This window comes from Rousettus aegyptiacus, unplaced genomic scaffold, assembly GCF_014176215.1.
Source record: "Rousettus aegyptiacus isolate mRouAeg1 unplaced genomic scaffold, mRouAeg1.p scaffold_m13_p_10, whole genome shotgun sequence".
Taxonomy (NCBI): Eukaryota; Metazoa; Chordata; class Mammalia; order Chiroptera; family Pteropodidae; genus Rousettus; species Rousettus aegyptiacus.
In genome coordinates, this window is record NW_023416285.1 from 83,692,402 (window position 1) to 83,706,471 (window position 14,070).

A 14,070-nucleotide genomic window follows, 5' to 3' on the forward strand; every position below is an offset into this window, starting at 1 on the left:
CACTCCAAAAAACTTAACTTATTCATAAGATCTGAGAAGGGGTCTGCTCCTTCAAATTTTAAAAGGTTGCCAAGGGGATTTTGAAATTGATTGCTTAATAGATTTAAGTGACACTTACCCACTGAAAGTACATGAAAATTCATTGAAAACAGTAGTCACCCACAATTAATAAGTATCTAATAATAATGTCTAAATAGGCGAGCCAAGGCCCAGCCATCAGGAGGGTAAGAATTATGGAATCAATTCCAAAGAAGAAAGGGCAAACCCCATATCGCAAGAGCCAGAGGTAAAGTGGTTATCTTGGCATTGCCAGCACAGGGTAGTCTAATCGCTAACTGATTCAGGTGTAGCTGGACAGAGCAGCAAAACCGTAGCTTTAGTGAAGCATTTGTGTATGCTGAGTTAAGCGGGGTAGAGTTGAATTGGAAGAAAAAATTCTAGAGATAAAAGAGGGCTGAAGCTAAAGACAGAGGTAAGTAAACAGTAATCATGGATGATAATGGCTCCCATAATAATTATGTATTATATTTTGACTGCCATAGGCCCATAAGTGTTATGGCCTTTTTTATTTGCTATAAGCTCCTCTGCTATTATTACTCACCTTGCTTCCCTATCCTTCCACTTTTTCATAAGGAAAATGAGGACAAATGTTTTAGAAATGAAACTACGAGTGCTACCTCTAATCTATTTTAAATTTGGGTCCCAGAGCTAAAAATCGACTGCATTACTGAAATGTCAAAAAATGATCCTATCTGAATATTCTACTCTGAAATAGAAAATAGTATATACCCTTAAGAGCCCTTAGCAGTATTATGGAATTGCATTAAATTTAAATTTAGTAATATCTTATGGAGAAATGATAAAATAAATGGAGAAGTCATAAGAATGAATAAACAAGCTTTAAAGACATTTTAATTGCTCCAAAATCCTGCACATTTCTAGGACCTGTGATACGAAATTGTCATGTTGCTTATCTGCATTATAAAGATAATTTGTCTTGCAGACTTTGCAAAGCAAAAAAAGGAAGAGAAAAAGGTCTATGAGAATCCTACTTCTCTTGAACTTAAACTTTTTCTCATGTTTACTCAGCTTTTTTCCAAATGAAACAAATGTCTCGCTATCCGGTGTATTTCTTAGGCACTGCTGGTGGGCTATTATGGACAATTAAAAGGTGAAATAGAAACCCATGCTTTGCTTCTACAAACCTTAACTAGCAAGCAGTCAACTAAGGGAGGTGTTGTTTGAGAGGCCTTGTTTTCTCTCTTACTGGCTATTGTAAAGGAACCCAACTCAAGGCATAGTCATAGTGTCTTAAAACAGCCTAATCCCCATTTCTCAGGGTTAAGCTGCATTGGGATCAGTCTCAAGATGGTGGCTGAAGCTCCTGTGCTCAGCTAACATTCAATTCATTTCTCTTTTCTGATCTGTGATGCAGGGAGACTAGGGAAAATCTGGAGGAAGTTTAGATTCAATATTGAAGCAAAACCACAGAGGAATTTATCATTTTGAAATATTGCAGACAGGGACACCTAACAAAAAACAGGTTCACCTTTGACCCCAGGAAGCCAGGTTATATATTTATAGGTGTGTGGAGGAGCACATGATTTTTATAGATGTGGAAAAGGAAGATAAGACAGAGCCTTGGTTTCATGAAAGCTCATCTCTAAAAATCTCCAACAGAAAGAAAAAATGTATAATTCCTTGTCGTGATTGCCCTTCCTGTCACCTTAGAACCCTGTGATTCTCTCTGGATGAAGAGAGAAAGCCATAGGACACAGAAAGTACTTAAACACAAATACAAGAAAGGTTGCTCTGCAACCCCCTCCAGGATGCTGCCCGGCCTCTAGCTGGAGAAACACTGATGCAGGACATTATGAGGCTTCAAAACGTATAGCAGACACACTGCACTTAGCTGAGCAAGAGCCATGCTCAAAGTAGTGACAGCTAAATTAAATACAAATTAGCAGTGGACCAAGAGCTTGTGGCCAAAAAGAAACTTGCTTTGGTCAAATAAAAATTTTAATGAAATTAAAAATTATGATCTAAAGCAACCAAGTCATGCTTCTCCAGGCCACCTTCTCTTAGAACCCAGGAAATGGACTTGGACTCCCATTATCTAAGTTTGAAGTACAGATTGAGGCCTTGCTATCCTGCCTTCTGGCTCAACCATTTTGCCTGGGAAGATTGTTTTGAATTTTTAGGTTCAGGATCTGAATGAAGGGCCTGGGATGTTACAAAGGGAACAGCAGGTCAAAAAACTAGCAAATGCTCCAAATTAGAATGATCTTTGTAGCTGACAGAAGTTACTCCATGGTGGAATTAAAGAATGCCAAGATGACCTTTCGGCCAAAATGTATCCAGGCATCATGACCTGAATCGGAAATTACAGCACTGTGCATTTATTCGTTGAGGTGCAGTCTTTTTTGTGCTTAAGCATTCCTTATGAAAAGACAAATAACTCTAAAATGTATAGGACAGGTGAACAAGGCACTGAGAGCTGAAGAGATGAGGATAGAAACTAGACCAGGCAGAAGCTGTATTTTGAGCGACAGCCAACTTTGTCAGTAAGAGACCAGAAAGTAAATATTTTAGGCTTTCCAGACCATACCATCTCCATGACAGCTACTCAGTTCTGCCTTTGTAATGTGAAATCAGCCAGAGGCAACATGTGGATGAGTGAGTGTGGCCATTTTCCAATAAAACTTTATCTATGGACACTTGAAATTTGAATTCCATATAATTTCCACATGTCATAAAATATTCTTGTTTTGATTTTAGCTTTTTTTTTCAAAACAGGCAGCAGATCAGTTTGCTGATTCCTGCTGTATTATGAAATAAAACTCACAAAATAAATCTCCCTGATTTTGGTTTTAACTGGGATAGGCCTCATTGTAATTATTTATGAAGCTCCTATGACAGATGCCATGCAACTATAATACACTTATAAAACATGCTCTTTTTATTGAATTTGGAGGATGCTGTTCATTTAATTATGAGTAAACAGTGGTTTGTATTATGACCTCAGGAGTATCATTAGGAGTCATTTTCTCCATTTGGAATTGAAGATACTAATTACTGTTATTTCTCTCCCTTCTGGGATTTCTCTAAAATTAATTAATGGTCACACATATTAATGCTATAAATGAACAAAAAGTAAACCTTTAGTAGATCTACTTAAAAAAAAACAAAAACAAATGGACATAAAGCAAAATGCCACTTGAAAAGTATTTACAGTACCTTAAATGACAAGCATTCAGTAAATGTAACTATCTATGCTAATATGCTCTATCTTCAACTTCTGCCTTTCTTTCTTTCAAAAGGACTTCGGAGAAACATCTATGCTTTCCAATTTGATCTGGGCTCTCAGGAATTCTTTTATATGCCCTTGGACTCCCTTTTCCTTCTCATGCAGTGGCTATATAAAACTCTCAACAGTCTTATCAAGTCTCAACCTCACTCTGCTCAGGAACATTCAATAAATGACCTTATTCCAAATCTCAGACAGGAAATCCAAGGTAGAATTTCTTCAACTTTGTTGCCTCAATGCAAAATTATTGATATCTGCTTCATGAGCATCACTGTCTCTCTACTCTTGGGTACAATTCAGATCAACTCCTGTCCAAAGTGAAAATCTCCTTCTGCACTCAGGATCTTATTTCATTCTGTTGTTCATGAGCCATGGCCCCATCAATTAGTCCATGTTTCCCTGTGTTTTAATCCGAACTTCTCAAACAGTTTATAAGTATGTGCTCCCATCTTTTAAGATAAAATTCCTTCAACCCTAAGTCAGATCATCTTTCTGCTTACCTTTAGAGCCAAGCTTCTTGAAAGAATGCTGTTACATTCTCTATCTACTTTTCTATCCCCTATTTACCTCTGAGCACACTATGAGCTGACTTCTGTACCCATCACTGCTAGGAAATGCTCATGCAAAAGCTTGCAATAACTTCATAATGATCAACTCTATAGTCATTTTCATCTAGATTTATTGCATACAGTATTAGGGAATGATCTAACACTGTATTTTTTGATAGGACTAGACAATTGTTCTTACACTATTATGCAATCCCTATCAAAATCCTACTAGGATGTTACATTGATTTTGAAAAGCTTTCCCTAGATGCTAAATATGGAAGAGTAAAAACTAAAAATATCCAAGCTACCAACACTTAAGCCCTAATAAAACTATAATAATTAAAGTAATGTGGCATAGGCACAGCAGTAAAGTACTTAAGGCCTCATTTTTCTCCATTGCTCCTGTATTATCTGCTGTTAACAACTCCCTTCTCTTTTGAGTTCCTCCCTCTTTGTTTCTGTAAAATTGGGTTGGTTCATACCTTTCATCCCTCTGCTCCTTTTCCCTCTTTCTTTCCTTCTATTTCAAAGATTCTGTTGCAAATGTCTTCTTTTCTTACTTTACACACTACCCTGGGAAAGCTCAGGATTTCTCATTGTTTTAACTCTCACTATCAATCCAACACTCTACTTCTCAACTTTCTTCCCAAGTAAGATACTTAGAGTTTAGGGCATACATGTTTTCTCCACCTCCTCAATCATTACATAAAAGTCCACAGCGAAGGCTGCCAATGACCTGCGTGTTGCCAAATCCAGGGCATACCTCTCTCCCTCCATTTTATTCTGTTACTCTTAGTATTCCCCACACTTGGCCACACTGCCCTTTTTGGGATTCTGTAATGTGGCACTGACCTGGCTTCCCTCTCTTCTCTTTGGCTATACCTCAATTATTCAAAAAGGGTTCTTGCATTCTACTTTACTTCAAAATGTTGAAGAGTCAGTCCTAAGGATCTTCTTTTTTCCTTTCTTTCCACATTTCCTATGTGCGTGATCTCATTCATTCTGCTAGCTTTAAATTCTGTATCTTAATGCTCACGACTCCTAATTTATAGCTCTAGCCTGAACTCTTGCACTCAATCTCCAGCTCATATATCTAGCTGCCCTCCTGATATCCCCACTTCGGTTTCTCATAGGTGGGTTAACCATTAGGATTTCCAGATAAAATAAAATCCAGATTAAAAAAATGCATATAAACCACAAATAATATTTTAGTATTAGTATGTAATATTTGTCCAAAATGGAACTCCTGATTTCCCCTGCCCTACTCTTAGCACAACTCCTCTTCATCTAGTTCCTCAAGCTATAAACCTGAGGGAACCAAACTTAATTTTTCTTTTTCTTCACCTCTCACGTCAAATTCATCATCAAGTCCTATCAGTTCTATCATCAAATGTATCTCAAATTTAGCCACTACTCTCCATTCCCAGGGCCAGCATTCTCTCTTACCTAGACTAATTCAATAGACTTCTTTTCATTTCCCTCACTTTTACGCTTGTCCCTTACTAATCTATTCTCCACAGAGAAGTTAGAGAAATTAGTTTAATATCTAAATGGGATTATTTATTCCCCTGCTTCAAATCCTTCAGTGGTTTCTGATGACTATACTTCATAAAATGAAACTCTTTACCCTGGCCCACAGACCTCTGAATGACTGGCACCTGACTATCAATCTAAACTCCTCTTTCCACTCTCCTGCTCTGCTAATTGCTGGTTTCCTTCAGTTCCTAGAACACTTCAAGTTTCTTCACATTTTGGCATGTTCACAGATGTGGTTTTCTTTTCCTGGAATACTCTCCTGTACCTATTCTTCCTCCTCCCCCTCCTGAATCTCCTTGAGACCTCAGATTTAATGACGGTGCCTCAGAAAAGTTTTCCTAAACAACCCATCTAAATAGAGTCTCCCTAACCCCATTAATCTCTCCAACCCTATTATCCTTTCTCATTTTACTCTTCTACTTTCATTCGTAGCACTTATTAGTATTGCATGTATTAATTTATTTATTCATCTTTACCCCACAAGATTATAAACTCCATTCACAGGATCACAGACCATGCCTATGTTGTTCACCATCCAAAAACAATGCCTAGGAACTTAGCGCATCCTTAACAAACACTGTATGAATGAGTGAATGACTTACAAACCTATTTCTATGGTGCCAGACCCATATGTCTAACATCTTTAGCCAGCTCAACAATTTATCTCGACTGCTTATAGAGTGAAGTCCAAAACTCTTAGCCAGGTTTTTTGAGGATCCATATGGAAGTTTTTGAATTTTCCTGAATGTATTACACGCTCCCTAACATCTTTGCATCTCTCTCTCTGCCTAGCCTACCCTTCTTACCTCTTATCAGTGTGATCAGTAAAATTCATTCTCAAGTGTTACTTACTTCTTTGAAGTCTTCCCAGACCTCCCCTTAACCACTCTTATTTTTATGCTACTATCATATTCTGTACATACACAGTATTAATAGCTAACACTTACTGAATATTTTTCCACAGATCATTAATTGTAATAAGTTTATAAAGATACCACACATTTCAATCTTCACCACAACAATATGCGATTAGATTTATTATTGTCTCCATATCACAGAGGAGAAAACCAAGATAAAGAGAGGTTGGTGACTTACCTAAGATTTCAGAGCTCTTATGTGAGAAGCCAGAAAAGTCACCAAGATGGTCAAACTTTAAAGTCTGTGACTTTAATCACTATTGTCCACCGCCTTGCAAGTAAGTATTCAACACACTGAAGTTCATGTTTTTATATCTCTTCCATTTCCTTACATTCATTTCTCCATTAGATTGTGAGCCTCTTCAGGGCAAGTCAGTATTAAAATCACCTTTGTAAACCCAGCTAAATCTTCATGAATAGTTAACAAAGGCATTAACTTATAATTGTGCAGAGTCTCTTGCTTACATAATATTTGCATGGGCTTTAAAAAATAAAGATCCGAGAAATTTGGGAAAAAAGGACTGGTCTCTTACAAAACTTTTCAAATAGGAAGCAATTCAGTATGGGTACATTAAATTTTTTAAAGTTATTTTTAGCATCCTTGAGAGGTAACTGTCTTTACCATTACAACAAGCATACATAAGCATAAGTGTCTTGAAGGGGAAATAGAGCTTTGGTAACCACTAAGTGTTTTACTTCTAAGGTGTACAAATATGGGATAATCGCTTTAGCTGCTCTTCATTACCTCATAATTAGTACTGCTGCCACCAGCTGGAGTAGATTATTCAAGTGATATTTTTTAAGAAGCACAGAAAGAGACCCTTCAGCTAAACTATTTTCTGCCACACTCCCGCCTCCGCCATCCGTACCCTTACTGCCACCCTGACACCCACATATATTCACACACATACCCGTAAGCCATTATATACGAGTTGTTCCTTGGGTTAAGTCATTAAAAGAAGCCATTAAAATGAAAAATTATATAGTCACACAAATGAGCAGAGCCAACGAACATATAAAGCCATTAAAATGGTGCCATGTAAGCACTTAATTTATTCAGTTAACTAGCAGATACCTAGCAAGAATAAAGCATAGGACATGTAAGTTTCATAGAGGCATAAAGTAATGGGGAAGAATGAAGAATGTACACAGGCCTAGAATTTAGATTATTACAATGGAGTCAGGGTTGGCTGGGTATGCTTTTTAGAATTCAAGATAAATACCTGCATTGTAACCATATGACAGATAGTATAGCACAGTAGTTAAGAGCTATAACGAGTTACAAAGTCAAACAGACCTGAATGTTAACCTTAGCTTCCCCAAATAAGGGATAGTACCAACTTACATGGTGACTATAAGAACCCTATAACTCCAAAGGTGCACCACACCTCATTACAAAATTTCATTTTGATCACAGCACTTACTACCAGCTGATACTCCTCTTTATTTTCTTATTGCCTATCTCCACCAGCTCCGCATTGGAATATCAGTTCCTTAAAGGCACAGATCTTGTTTGCCTGTTCATCATTGTATTCCCAGTATGCGTAATAGTTCCAAACACTAAGTCGATGATTAGCAGTTGATGAATGAAAAGAAGGAATGGAGGGAGGCAGGCAGAGAGGAATGGCATAAGAAAAAAGGTGAGAGGAAAGGATAAAAAATGATAAGTGCTAAAATAAAATTTTAATAGTGAAAATGTGATAGTGAAGGTTATGATTAAATAATTATATTAAAACCATTTCCTCCCATCATATAGTATTCTACAAAATCACTTTTATGGGCTCTATATTTAAAAGCATGAATGACCTAACCCAATTTTGAAGGTTCGACTGTTCCCAGTTTGTTTGAACTATCAATAATGCTATGATAAACACATATGAATGTATGTAAGTCCTTGGCACGTTATGATTTCTGTGGTACAGACTCCTAGAGTAAAACTACTGTGCATTTTTAAGTTTTTTACACATAATTCCAAACTTTATCTAAAACTTGCTACCACTTAACAAAACCATCAGCAATGGATGGGAGTACCTAAGTTCCTAATGTCTTCACCAACACAGAGAATATTGTTATAAAAGTTTGTCTCACTGTTTTAATTTGCATTTTGTAATTATTCATGGATATAGAAAATATATTTTTATGTTTTTAAATTCCTTATGAATTTTGCCTATTTTTCTATTGGGTATTTTTGTACACTATTGAAACCTAACAGGGTTTATTTTTAGATTAACAATATTAATCCTTTACTATCTTATATCAAAACATTTTTCTCCAATTTGCCTTTTAATTTTATTTTAATTCTTTAAATTTTGTATTTAGTTCTAAAGCTCACTCACAATAATTTAGAAATCTCCGTGACGAGAAAAAGTAGACATTCCTGATTGCTAATAAAAGTAGTTCTAAGAAAAAATAACCTACAAATGAGCTAAATAATTTCCATAATAACAAGAGAAAGAAAAGATTTAAAATTCTAAATTTAAGCTGGGAACTGAACTGTACTCAGAGCTCATAAAATATTTTCTTATTGACAAAATACATTGGGGGATGAATATTGTATGCTGGGATGGAGTCTGTGATTTTAAAAATCTAATTTCTGGCTGTAATTTAAAAAATCTAATTCTTCTGGCACTTTTACTAACATATAACACACATAGTTATCAGAAGAAAAGTGAAAATAAGAATTGAAAGCATTGTAGTTTCTTTGAAATATACTTATATTTAAATATTTAGAAAAAGCACCTTATAAAATATATTTCAGACTTTTGCAAGTTCACATACTTGAGAACTGGCTAATAAATTGAGATTGAGATTGCTCCTAATAAATTCATTATTTCTTGGCTAGATGTAGCATTCACCCTCTATAGAAACCTGAATGTTGATATAATACTTCAAGAAGTAGGTTATCCCTAGACAAAATGGATAATAGCCATGCTATCATAAAGGCCCTCTCACATCATGTATCGGTAGTCTGCTTTCCTCACTACTTCTGTTGAGCCGGAAGCTTCTGGAAAAGGAGTGGCAAATATGAGCTAAGGATGTAATTAGTTTCCCTGTGAACACCTATGACTGCTAGTTAGCTGCTAAACAATCACCTTTCAGAATAAATCCATTAGCTTCCTCAGAATCCCTTTAAACACAGTGTTCCAATAAACCGACAGGAGGTGGCAATTACATTTTAGCGCAAATTCCACTTGTCATTAGAATGAAAACTAATCCTACTTAAACAGTAGCTGTATTTTAAACAGAAGCCCTTAAAGCTAGAAAGCTTTCAAGAGCCAAATATGTGAGGCCCTAACACTTTGGGGACAGTGGCATTGATGCTTGAGGTAGGAAGGCTAAGACCACTGTGGGCGCCAGGCCTGGCTGGCCCAAGGTCTGGCTGTTCCAAGGTCTGGCTGTGATCCAGGCCCATGACTAGAAATAGGACCCCAGATTTAGAAAATATGTAAACATACTTCAGCTTATTGTATCATGCATGTGTGGCTGAAGGCCACTATTGTACTCTGGTAGGTGTAGAGCCATGCAGTCCCTTGGAGAGCAGAAGGGAAGCACAAGAAAGGGAAGCAGAAGAAGTGTGTGCAATACTGTGCTCACCCCCAAAAGAACTGCAGTCCTAGAAACAGAGGTGCGCTCTGAAATAAAGTTAGTGCCTGCCATTTCATTCTCATGTCTGCCTCTTGTGCATTCTTCCAACTGGGCATCTCACCATCGAACCTGCCCTTCTCAATCAGCTCAGTGCTGACACTTGTCATAGCCAACAGGATCAGCTAGGCTCTGACACCCACACTTCCTGGATACATTCTTTGCTGCACCTAATTTTAATGCTGGGGTTAGCCCACCCTATTCAGACCTCTGATGTCCTAAAGATCATTTGGAAGTTATTTTAGAAAACATGATTATACTTCTCTATATTTCAAGTGTAGCACCTCAGGTTTCTTCATAGGTATGTTTAAGTATAGTTCATGGAAAGAAAAATTATCCAAATAATATTAAGTGCTATGTTTCAAAATCAAACATTTCTTTATAAAATGATATAATTTGTACTTAATTCTTGTCTTCTTACTCCCTGTAAGGACAAAAGTGTGAAAGCAAAAGCTGTGATACTTTCTACTTTGGTAACTTGGAATGGTCCAGAAACGCCTTTAATGAACGAGTCTCCACATATACCTAAGACATGAAAAATTTATCCTCCATTAACTAGTATGATATGATTCTTCTTTGCAGATTTAATACACGCCTGAAATGCTTACTACATTAATCAGGCCTGATTTTAGACTACATATACTGTTTCTGCCATGAAAAGCAGAAGTACTATTACATGCTACAATATGGATGACCTTTGAAAACATTAACATTATGCTAAGTAAAAGAAGCCAAACACAAAAAAGTCACATATTGTATGATTCCATTTATATGTGATGCCTAGAATAAGCAAATCTATATTGACAGTGGTTGCCAGGGACTGGGTACAGAGGTAAATGGAATGATAACAAAAAGTGCTATATCTCCCTTTATTTCACCAAAATAAGCATTAGAACATCACAATTAACCTAGTAGAATTTCATTTAAAAATCGGTCACACTCTATATTAAGATATCTAATTCTCCAAACCAAAAATGAGCAATTATAAAATCCCTGTCAATTAAGTCCTAATTAAAAGGAAAAAAAAAACTATTAAAGAAATGGAAGGGATGGTACAAACCATGGTATGTTCACTTTTAAAAAGGACTATTATTTTTTTCTGAACTACTAAGCTCAAACAAAACATGCTAAAATTTGCTAAGAATAAATCAAGCAAAAGATTATTTTCAGAAGTAGAATAGGCTGCTGTTCCTTCCAGTGTATCTTTTCTCTTTGAAATTTTCATTTGAAAGTAAATTGTACTAACATTTGACATTATTAAACTGTAAGAAACCACACACTCTGTTCAGAATAGCTGGCAGAAAAATATGTTACTTATCATAATATTTGGTGGAAAATGTAGAAATAATTTAAAACTATTTAATGTTCAGGATCTTTAAAATACTGTTTTAAAATTGCTATTGTTTTAGAAGAACTCACTGAGTTCAACTTCATTCATAGTTTATTGACAGATTTAATCTTTAACCAAGGGCACAGGACAAATGTATGTAATTAGTTACCTATAAATGTTGGTGCCGAATAAAATTTAATTTGCTCTTTGTGGTGTCATACCACAAGTCTCACCCCAAAATATAATAGAATCTAGTTTGTATTGTTCGAAATGATAAAATGTTAAACTAACATTTGACCAATGATTTTTGGTACTTAACAGGTAAACTTAATTTAACCAAATGTACTTAAAAAAAAAAAAAAGACTTCTTGGAAGAACAGAGCAACTGAAAGACATGAATTTCTAAATCATCTTATGTCTCTTGATATGATCACCTAATATTTCATTTTAGAACAGAGAACTGTCTGTGACCATTACAGAATATTTGAATGCTGTCTAGATGTACAGGATCAGCTGCTGCATTTGACACTGCCATCGCTTTTCCCATATTTGATTTGTCGATGTCATTATTTCTGTAAATTCACAGAAAAAAAATCTAATATAAATAAAAGAGGCCTTAAGTTCCCAAATTATCCATTTCTAATGGGCCTTAAATGAAATATAGTTTATATACTAAAAGTATTTAAGATATCACATATCATGAATTCTGGTGAAACTGGATTAAAGAATATGGTTCACATGGTGGAGAAAGAGGAAAGAAGGGACAAGTGTCAGACTCTAGCTCAGCCTCCTCCCCTAACCACCGTTCCTGGGCCCTCCCTCGGGATGTCTCCATGTAGATGGGAGAGTTTATTCTGTCCTGGAATAAGACAAAATATAAATATATAAAAATCCCAACCTCGCTGTGTTACATAGGTAACTTACAGTCTCTCAGAGGCTGGGTTTTATTTTCTATAAAACAAGAGGTTGCTCCAATCTAGTTCTGAAATTTCATCAATTTCTAAATAAAAACAAGAAATCAATAAGAAGTTTATTTATATGTTCACTGACTTAGTATTAACTTACTTCCTAAAAATATTCCCCTTTATTTTTGTGATACAGTCAGTGAAAACTCACTAATAATTTCCAAAAGATGACCACCTTGAAACTAGATAATATCTAATTTCTTTAATCCAACTAGTTTGTAAGTATAGAAATTTCACCAAATGACATGTAAAGTTATCTATTCTCATGAGAGACTCGTATAGTAACATTTCACATGAAGGTCCAGAGAAATTTGCAAGGTTAACAACTTTGGATATGTTAAGTAACATTAATATAGATTAAGACATTGGTCTAGCAAGAATGATCTTAGTTTTCTTAATACATAATGTAGTATTGTACCAATCGTATATCTCCATTTACATACAAATTAATGATTAAAATAAAATGCATAAAGAACTATGTGTTATATACAGTATGTAAATGAATTATATTATGTAGAGAGATTTCAGAGCAATTTTTTAAATAGACCTTTCAATTTTACTTGCTTTACCAGTGACAAGCTTTTAAAAAACCAATTAATTTTACTAACACTGGTTAGATATTTTTCAACTTCCCTTCCCTGCTACTTTATCATATATACAATTTAACACATATTTAGTTGCAAAAGAAAGACAAATATTGGTTAAATGAAGAGCCATCTGCCTGTTTGCATTTTCTTTCTGACTTAAAGCTTGATTTTAATTTTTTCTGTATGCTTCTGTTAGTGAAACTGTTTAAAATAACTATTAAAGTCTATAACATTAACATAATGGATACAATCTCCCAGAATCTCAACAGAGGTTTTTGTTGGGTTGTTTTTGTCTTTTAATGTTAACTGGAGGTTTTGTAATAGATGCCATTCACAGAGAGTTGTTTTCTTCTTTTTTTAAAAATTTCTAATGGGAAAAAATTTATACTTTCAATGAGCTCTGTAAATCCAAATCCATTGTACAACTTTGCTAACAAGTAGAGGGTCATACAAATTTAGAAAAGGTGGAAACTTTAGGCTTTGTTTTTCTTTCCAATTGCATAAATAAGTTCTGAAAGCAAAAGAACACAAATTCTGACAGAACACGGGCTACATATAATTAATTGGGTGACCAACTGAAGACAGGTCCCCAGAAAGCTTTGCCCTAAACATTTTAGCATTTCGTCCACCCCCTGACTGAGAAGCCTACAAATGCTTATACTACTCTTTGATTTCTCAGAACAGAACTAAAGGACAGGATCTTTTAAAAGCCACATAAGCTTTTAAGATCATTATTATTTGGGATACTAACTTAAGACCAACTATAATAAGGTCATGAATAGATTCATTCTTCAAAGAGTAATGTGCTCAAAAATAGTTGAGTCTATTTACCATCTTCAAATATGAGTAAGAGAAATAAAAATGGAATATAATAAATATCACAAAGTTTTATGGATATGGAAAAATTAACAAAATATTGGGTATTGGCAGAATATGTTCTTCAAGAGGCCAAAGAGATGATATAAAAGAGAATCCTTCAAAGCAATGAAGTACTCCACCTCCAGGCTAAAGAAGGGGAAGCATTCTGTAGAAGAAAATGTAATAATAAAGTTTCATATTTTTAATCCCTATTTCTCCTGGGGAGCTAAAAATATAACTTTCATAACTCTGTCCAATTCTATTATAGAAAGATTTCTCTTAATAGAGAAGACCCTGGGATTTGGAAAAACTCTATTTGCTTTAAAAAAGAAGAGGTCACTTCATAATAAAAACGAAGATCATAACCAGGATACCTGGGT

General features: G+C 35.3%; 1 protein-coding gene across 1 annotated transcript in view; it reads right to left on the reverse strand.

Moving 5' to 3' along the window:
- Positions 1 to 14,070, reverse strand: part of GPR158 (G protein-coupled receptor 158) — a 313,167-nt gene that overhangs the window by 112,855 nt on the left and 186,242 nt on the right. The window lies entirely within an intron of this gene.